At 41.1% G+C, this 9,055-nt stretch overlaps 1 long non-coding RNA gene across 2 annotated transcripts; it reads right to left on the minus strand.

The window, feature by feature from the left end:
- Nucleotides 1-732: 732 nt before the first annotated feature.
- Nucleotides 733-6,922, minus strand: LOC143506328 (uncharacterized). 2 transcript variants are annotated; one of them, XR_013128287.1, is made up of 6 exons: nt 6,359-6,922; nt 6,031-6,146; nt 4,335-4,464; nt 3,293-3,586; nt 1,523-2,330; nt 733-1,387 (listed from the first exon to the last, which is right to left on the minus strand). It is a non-coding gene; the product is annotated as an uncharacterized LOC143506328 (long non-coding RNA). The 2 variants fall into 2 exon arrangements; XR_013128286.1 differs by having other exon boundaries at nt 6,031-6,922.
- Between the last annotated feature and the right edge of the window lie 2,133 nt (nt 6,923-9,055).

Raw genomic sequence — 9,055 nt, forward strand, 5'->3', positions numbered from 1 at the left:
TTAACAGATAGCTACACTTATCTACTCTTGAGAGACATGCACTCTACATCTTCACCATCATTACTATCCAAACTTTCAATTTCTGATATATTTCTGCTGTCAAATAACTGAAATATTAATGAATTTTTTTAATGGTTCTGATATTCCAAAATTTGTTTTATTTCTTATTTACAGAATGCTTTTGAAGTTTATGTATTCAACTGTAGTTTATTTGTTCATTTGTAATAAACATCAAGTGACTGAGACTGCTTGCTTATTCTAAAACTTAGTGTAATGACATTAATTCAAAGTTGTATGTGTGTATGACCTCACTGTCTCAACCAATATTTTTACATTAGCTTCCTATAGCCATATACAAAGAATTAACATGACAATCATAGATTTAATATCAATTTGTTCTGTCTCACTACCCTGGTATCGTGAAATAACTTACACCATTAACAGTTTAGAACATATTTGGTAAAAGTTATACTTCATCAAGATGTGAGCTAGTAGCAGTTTAATCACAACCATGGGTATTGTCTTCTGTTTAGCAAGAATCGTTGGTTTCTTCAAGAAACAGGAGTGGGGATTTCCAAGAATGAAGTTTATTTGTATGTGCTTTTTATTCCAAAGTAATCTGACAGTCTACCAACACATAGGTTACATACAGAAAAAACCACACCCCTTGAGGTGTTAAAGAATTTACATACATACATTGTCGGGGGAGAATCCCATATGGCAGACTGTAAGACAGCCCCAGCCGGGTGGTTGTTACGTCAAGGGGCGTAAGATGTATTGTCATTGTATTGACAATACTTGTATTGACAATACAAGATGTATTGTCATTACATCTGAGCACAGGTACAGAGTGTGATGAAATTTTGTTCCTCCGGAACCATGGTGCAACACAAATCGACAGTACAACAGACAACAAAGTGCAGCAGGGTAACAAAACAATGTGCAAAATGTGCAGCATAGTGCAATCTCACAGCAAGACATTACAATAAATACAACAGGCCAGAGACAATTGAGACATGGTGTAAAGTGCTGGTGCAGTGCAATGTGGTATGAGATAAGTGATGTACTGTGTCATATGGAACATACATGAACACAGTGGTTCTGAGGTAGTTATTAGGTCCTGTGGGAGAGCAGCAAATATTTCTGGTGGGGGGTTTCAGTGCGTGTGTGGGGACAGATCAGTGTTGGTGTGTGTCAGTTCCGTGTATGGGAGTTGAGGAGCCTGATTGCCTGGTGAACGAAGCTATTACAGAGTCTGGAGGTGGAGGCTTGGATGCTCCTGTATATTTTGCCGGACGGCATCAGAGTGAAGAGACCGTGTGATGGGTGGGTTGGGTCTTCCACAATGCTGGTGGCTTTGCGGATGCAGCGTGTGGTATAGATGTCACTGATCGAGGGGAGAGAGACACCAATGATAGATGCAATCAAGATTAACACAATAGGTAAATAGAACAAAGAGAGGTCTCGCGGGAGATCAGTATAACTGGCATATGTATCATATTTAAGAGAGGAAGTTAAGTACCTGTTCAAAAATATCAGTTCCCAAACTGTCTCTTGCACTCCCCAAAGGATTTATGTTTTGCCTGAGGTGTCCCAATTGTTCTCCAGTAGGTATAAACTGATTAACAGGGACATCAATTGTTTGAGGCCAGTCAAAGGCAGGCACTCTAGCCCCGTGGCCCTCCGCTGCGGCCGCCCCTGCCCCGTGGCCCTCCGCTGCCCTCAATCCAACTGTTGCAAACGGGTTCCTGACCATCCCCTGGCACTGTCTGTTCATCTGCATCTGTTCATCTGCAAACACACCTTGAATGCCAGTGTGATGTTGCAAATGTTGTGACAGACAACCTTGCACAAAAATCTGATACGGTGACATGTGTTGAGCAGTTCTTAACTTGTGGTGGTTCCACTGACTAACAAACAACCTGAGATCACGGTTTATCCGAGGGAGATAAACAAAGTGAAGAGCCCAGATGTGTATTTCATTACTGGATTCCAATTTTCCTTCATTCTCCAGATATACAAACAACGAATGGTAGACGTTTGTAACATCTCTCCACACATCGCCTCACAGGCTCTCAATGCGCTGGTTATGAGTGCTCCTCCCTCGTAAAGCACTTCCCCTGCTTGAGCCTCGGAAGACATCCATAAAGAGACACATCACATTGTTTTCCCCTCCATGGTCACATCTGACCCTTGAAGGGACACCATACTGGCTGACCGCTCCAATGAACAAATCCATTACAGTGTCACTTCTGTTGTTGTTCGACGCATGAAGGAACACCACAAGTCTGCTGTAACCATCAATACCTCCATAGATCACAATTCTCCACCTAAAAAATATGGAAAAAGATCAGGGAGTGACAGAAGAAGAAAAAACACATTAAATTAAAAGCTATTCACACAAATAGCTTGAATGTAGCTACAACGAGGACTACGCCTCTATGCTATGGTTGGGCTTTCATAGTGGTGGGGGGGGGGGGGGGGGATCACTGCTGCATTCAAATGAATTCACACTTAATATAATGTCATTATTAGTCCCCCAATATCCCCCACTTATAACTAACAGACATCTTTATATCCAACCAACTTGGGCAAGCATTGTATGTGCAAGAGGTAAACAGTAGTGTTTTTATTCTCCTGTTTTAACATATAACCAAAAATCTTAAATGATAGTTGGGATGATGATTATTTTTGTAATAGTATAAAGATTCCAATCCATTACACCAGACTCTTAAATAACAGTTATTATAAAGAGTACAGCAACCATCTTTTATAGCCTTGAATTGGAGGTTGGGTGACTGCTGACCCTACTTTTTTAATATTCCATTCTTGCAGTTTGACCTGATTAGGTCCCAAATGAGCCTCCACCTGTTACTATATGGATATAAGTGGTACGCAGTTCAGTAGTTGTTGCTTTTAAAGACTTGACACCTATTGAATTTATGATTCAACAGTTACATTTAGAGCTGTTCCCATCCATTTCTAATACCATCTTGTTCCATTAACCCTGTTCCCATCCATTTTCTAATGTCTTAGGCAAAAACTGCATTTTCTTTGCAACAGATGTACTCTTTGTTCCTTCCTAGACACACAGTCCTGACCTGAACTAATCTAGACACAGACTTTGGACATTTTCCCCATTTACATTTATATTGTTGTCATTCCCTAAGATTATACAAGATTGAACTTAACAATACCAACTTCATAATCAAAGAGTTAGCATTACATTGGCTATTGACACAGTTGGTGCAAATAAATCAACTTAAGTAAAACAGTTTCTATTGCTACTTACTTAATGAGTTTATGGTTTCCATCTATATGCCACAGTGAATTTGGTCCTGCCACTCTGTATGTTCTTCTGTGAAGCCTGTGGGACATAGTCCGGAGAGCAGCACCTTTAGGATTAGTCCTGATTACACTTTGACGAACACGTCGTCTCTGGACTAGTACGCCTTCACCAGCAAACCGAGCCCCAACAGCTTCAGGTCCTATTTCGTCATTGGCAGAGACAATCTCCAGCACACGGTTGTCAAGTGCTTCATCTGATAGAGCTGTGTAACGGTCCCGGAAAGATAGATTGTACTGTCTAGAAACACAAAGTGTATAAGAATGCGGATTAGTTTTACGATAAGGGAAAGACATATTTTAATACTGTGCTACAGTAGTAAAATACAGTCAATACAGTCAACTGCTTTACAGTGAACAAATCATAAATCAGATACTAAAACAAACAGAACTCATTCACATATTTTAAGTGCAATTCCAAAAATGTGGCTAGTAAATTAGAATTTTCAACTGCTGTGTTATATGAATACAAAAGGACTACACTAATACACGAATCATGTATGTTTTTTTCAAAACTGTGATTTTATGCAAATAATTTAAATCAATCCAAGCTGTACTATACCGTATCTTGAAGTAGTTACTCCACCCCCTTACTTGATATATAAATTTAATGTGTTTCCACTTAGAAATTCCTATTTAAATGTCCAAAATACACAAAAATTTGGATGGAGGGGGCCACCACTTTTAATCACAGATCATGCTCCATCATGCACTCTACTCCAGATAAGAGCTAATTAGCACAGGTTTCTGTTAGCTAATGGATCAGAGCTAAGCAGTGTTCTACTGCGAGCATATTAGCTTCCTTGTGATGCTGCATCAGTGTTAGTTCAAGACAGTGTCTTCACATATATCATGTGTTATTCTACATCCTACTGGTGTGCAATTAGATTTGCAGTTCCAAAATTTCGTGTTCATTATTCAATTTGTAGACAGAACAATTCACAAATGTTTCATAGAAGGGCTTAAAAAAAAGACCTATCAACACATACCTTAACCGTCATTTCACTGTGCTTCTTGATACACAGTTAAATTATAACATCTGCAACTGTTGTTGTGTTACTTGACACACTGATCTCCCCACGTGTCCTGCCCTTCGTGGTACAGTGAAACCAGGAAAAGCTATAGTCCAAGAGAAAGTAGCACAGAATTAATAAAAATAACAGAAAATGGAAAAAACAAATCAACTTCAGATTTGAAATAGAAAAACCAATGAGCCCAAGTAAAATGATTTGCTTTGGAATTTCATATGTTGGTTATACAGTTTATACAGAAATATTTTTGCAAACATTCAATTGCAGTTGTTACTGCTAAGGGTGTCACAATCAGTTAATAAGCTTAAATAACCTTTTCACATTCTATACATTTTAACTACATTTTTATCTATGATAAACGTATTTATGAAATCAGCTGGAGAGCATTTGAACACAACACTGTTACAAAGCTAACTAGAACAATGCATTTCCTGAACGAAATACTATAGGGCTTGAAAAGGTGTGCCCGTTATTAAGTTAGTTACTGTTGACAATTCAACCCTAAGCTAAAATAAGGGTTGCAGATGTCTGCTTGGTGTATGTGTGTGTTAGTGTGTGGACTGGGTATGAGATATGTATGTGTGTGTGTGGTGTATATCTGTGTGTGCGTGTGTGTTTGTGGAGTGGGAATGAAAGGTGTGTGTCTTTGTAGTGTTTATGTGTATGTGGAGTGGGTATGAGAGACCGGTCTTTATGTGTGTATGTGGAGTGGGTATGAGAGATGTATGTATGTGTGTGTGGTGTATATGTGTGTATGTGTAGTGGGTATGAGAGATGTATGTGTGTGTGTGTGGTGTGTATGTGCAGTGGGTATGAGAGATGTATGTATGTATGGTGTATATGTGTAGTGGGTATGAGAGATGTATGCATGTGTGTGTCTGTGTGGTGTATATGGAGTGGCTATGAGAGAGAGATGTAGTGTAATATTATTGGGTTACTGTTTCTTTAAGTTGTGTGTGTGTGAGAAAGAGTGCGCGAGGAGCGAGAATGAGAGAGGAAATTTACTTCTGTTGAGTGAATTCGCTTGTATTAATGTTAAAATAAAAGAGAAGAGTTGTCAACAGTGTGTGCGAGAGATGTGCGTGTGTGGGGGGAGGGGGAGAGACATTCCTCGCACTAAACTAATCTCTGTTACTGTGAGTGGAGAAGGCTTGTTTAATGTGATTTGCACACTCCTAACAAACGGTCGTAGTTCGGGACATATTTAACTTATCACTTAACCGAAGAGATTGTATGAGAGAGGACCCCTTGGTGATGATTTTGGTGTAATTGTTTGACCCCAAAATGACAATTCGGATTTTGAGAAATTAACATGGGAGCTAATGGAGCAGTTTTCTGTGCCTAGTGCCAAACAAATGCTCATAACTCTAAAACGAATCGATCAAATGATTAGATATCCCGGCATGCCAGAAAGGACAAGTTTCTCTCCCATTTAAAATTTAAATGGAGCTTCTAGGTGAAGGTGTAAGGATTTTACAGCAGTTTATCCAGGAGAGTTTTGATAATTTTTCATGCCTGCACACCCTGTAATTTGAAACCTCCATTCATTTCAATGGGGGGCTTAAACATTTTAAAACTTAAATTCATTCAAATCTATACATCCTATCGACTCAAAAATTACATAGCGGCTGTTTTATTTGACAAGCAAACTTACCATGTTGTTGTTGATTGCTAGCTTCCTGAATTAATTCACTGATGAGTCCAAGCATTATCAGCCACTTCGGCTTCAACCAGTCGGCCACTGGCCCAGCGAATGCTCGAGGCCATAGTCTCCAATCAGTTTCAGTCACATAAAACGTGATATAAATTCACTGTCGTAACATGACCCGTGTTCTCTACTTTCTACTACAAATATGTTGATGAACTCGGTTCAGAATGAAATACAATTCACTTTAAAATATCACGAAGCCACAACTACATTTATGTGAAGAAACCAGAGTATATCAAATAACTTTTGTACACTGTACTAATTGATAGCATACCTAGTTATAACAGGTTGTACATTATCAAGTTGCTGATCATCCGACGATAAAACTCGTGTACATTCTAAAAATGTTCTACGGCAGTCGTTCAAAAAATTCCTGGAAGCCATCGCGTTCTCTACTCGACCAAATTACCTGCGCAAATAAACCCACATGGACTATTCCAAACACACCTTCACCGCCTCATCTAAGTCACGTGATAGATACGTAGCCCCAGAACCAGCCCACGTAAGGCCCATGTGACCACAACGTAAAGCCCATGTAACCACAACGTAGAGGCCATGTCACCGCAACGTAGAGCCCATGTGACTAAAACGTAAGCCCTACGTCAACAAGGGGTGGGTATATTGGCGGCCACCAATAGTATGGAAGTCTAAACATCTAAACGTCTTAAGACGTCCAAAAGTTACGTGTTAACACGGCACATTTTGTCGTGTTAAGACGTTAAAACGTCTTAAGACGTCAAAAAGTGACGTCTTAACACGGCATTTTTGTACGTCTTAAGACGTCCAAATTTGACGTGTTAACACGGACGTCATTCTAGACGTTTTGAGCCAAATGGCGTTCCATACGACAGCGCGCGAGGCACTCGCGCACGGGCGGAGCCTCAGCAATTACGTCATTTTCGCCGCGCGGACCCTCGCCGCTCGCGGCGCGTCAATATTTAACTTAATTATGTTTATCATGCTGGAAAATATTGAAATGGACCTTGAAAGTGCCGTACAAGTGCTTTAATTCCACCTTGTATAGGTGTATGAACCCTGCAAACATGACTTTGTCGATCGCGCTGAAGCGCAGCGCGCGAAGTTACAAAATTCTAGAGGTGCACGACCGCGCGAGGCACTCGCGCACGGGCGGAGCCTCAGCGATTACGTAATTTTCGCCGCGCGGACCCTCGCGCCGCTCGCGGCGTGTCAATATTTAACTTAATTATGTTTATCATGCTGGAAAATATTTAAATGGACCTTAAAAGTGCCGTACAAGTGCTTTAATTCCACCTTGTATAGGTGTATGAACCCTGCAAACATGACTTTGTCGATGGCGCTGAAGCGCGGCGCGCGCGCGAAGTTGCAAAATTAGAGAGGTGCACGACCTCGCGCAGCGACAGCGCGCGAGGCACTCGCGCACGGGCGGAGCCTCAGCAATTACGTCATTTTCGCCGCGCGGACCCTCGCCGCTCGCGGCGCGTCAATATTTAACTTAATTATGTTTATCATGCTGGAAAATATTGAAATGGACCTTGAAAGTGCCGTACAAGTGCTTTAATTCCACCTTGTATAGGTGTATGAACCCTGCAAACATGACTTTGTCGATCGCGCTGAAGCGCAGCGCGCGCGAAGTTACAAAATTCTAGAGGTGCACGACCGCGCGAGGCACTCGCGCACGGGCGGAGCCTCAGCGATTACGTAATTTTCGCCGCGCGGACCCTCGCGCCGCTCGCGGCGTGTCAATATTTAACTTAATTATGTTTATCATGCTGGAAAATATTGAAATGGACCTTGAAAGTGCCGTACAAGTGCTTTAATTCCACCTTGTATAGGTGTATGAACCCTGCAAACATGACTTTGTCGATCGCGCTGAAGCGCGGCGCGCGCGCGAAGTTGCAAAATTCGAGAGGTGCACGACCTCGTGCAGCGACAGCGCGCGAGGCACTCGCGCACGGGCGGAGCCTCAGCGATTACGTCATTTTCGCCGCGCGGACCCTCGCGCCGCTCGCGGCGCGTCAAGTATAAACCAGGCTTCAAGTATAAACCAGCTTAAAGCCTGCCCTGCTGGAAAAACCAGCTCATACCATCTTAAGCTGGTCAAGCTGGTTAACCAGCTTGACCAGCTTAAGCTGTGTTTTGGAACCTGGTAGCTGGTTTGTAGCTGGTAGCTGGTTAAACCATTCAAAACCAGCTGTTAGCTGGTTCATAGGTGGTAGCTGGTTTATAGCTGGTTACACCATCTTAAACCATCTTGTTGCTGGTGGGTGGTTTTACTGTCCAAAACCAGCTTGTACCTGGTATTCTGTAAAATAACTAGTATTTTAAATTTACAATTAACCTTTGATAGCTTGTTGCAGAACTGTCAAGTGACCAGAATATTATACAATGTGCCTCAACCATGGTCGTGGATTTTCTGTCTGGAACATTTTGATGTTTTCCTAAATGACAATTAAATTAGGCATGCTGGAGGAGAGCAACACTAAAACAAGCAGGGAATGTTTAAACATGTGCACACCTGCCCTAACACCTATGCTTTACTGTTAATAGACCAGTTTGCAAAATAGGCAAGAAACAAAGACAATTTTAAAAGACAACTCAAAAATATTTATTTTTCTTAATTTACTGAGAAATTATTATAACAGCTGCTTTAATAAAATGCTATTTGTACAAACGACATTTTAAACAAGTAATATAATTTTATCAAATAACAAATCATGTACTTATTGATTTTGTTTTTTTTGTTTTTTGTTGATGTCTTGGATTTTTTCTGTAACATAACGTCCAAATTTTCCTGCTCTGGGGTGGGTTTCCCGAAACGTTCGTAGCGCCAAGTACTTCGTAACCTCGTATGAAACGTACGAGGTTAAGAAGTACTTAGCGCTACGAACATTTCGGGAAACCCACCCCTGGTCCTTAGCTCGAACTCTTCCAGGTTTTTTGTCTCGAGCCACTTTTGGAAGCAATCTTTAACAAAACAAAATAAAGCAAA

The sequence above is a fragment of the Brachyhypopomus gauderio genome, unplaced genomic scaffold, assembly GCF_052324685.1.
Source record: "Brachyhypopomus gauderio isolate BG-103 unplaced genomic scaffold, BGAUD_0.2 sc461, whole genome shotgun sequence".
NCBI classification, from domain to species: domain Eukaryota; kingdom Metazoa; phylum Chordata; class Actinopteri; order Gymnotiformes; family Hypopomidae; genus Brachyhypopomus; species Brachyhypopomus gauderio.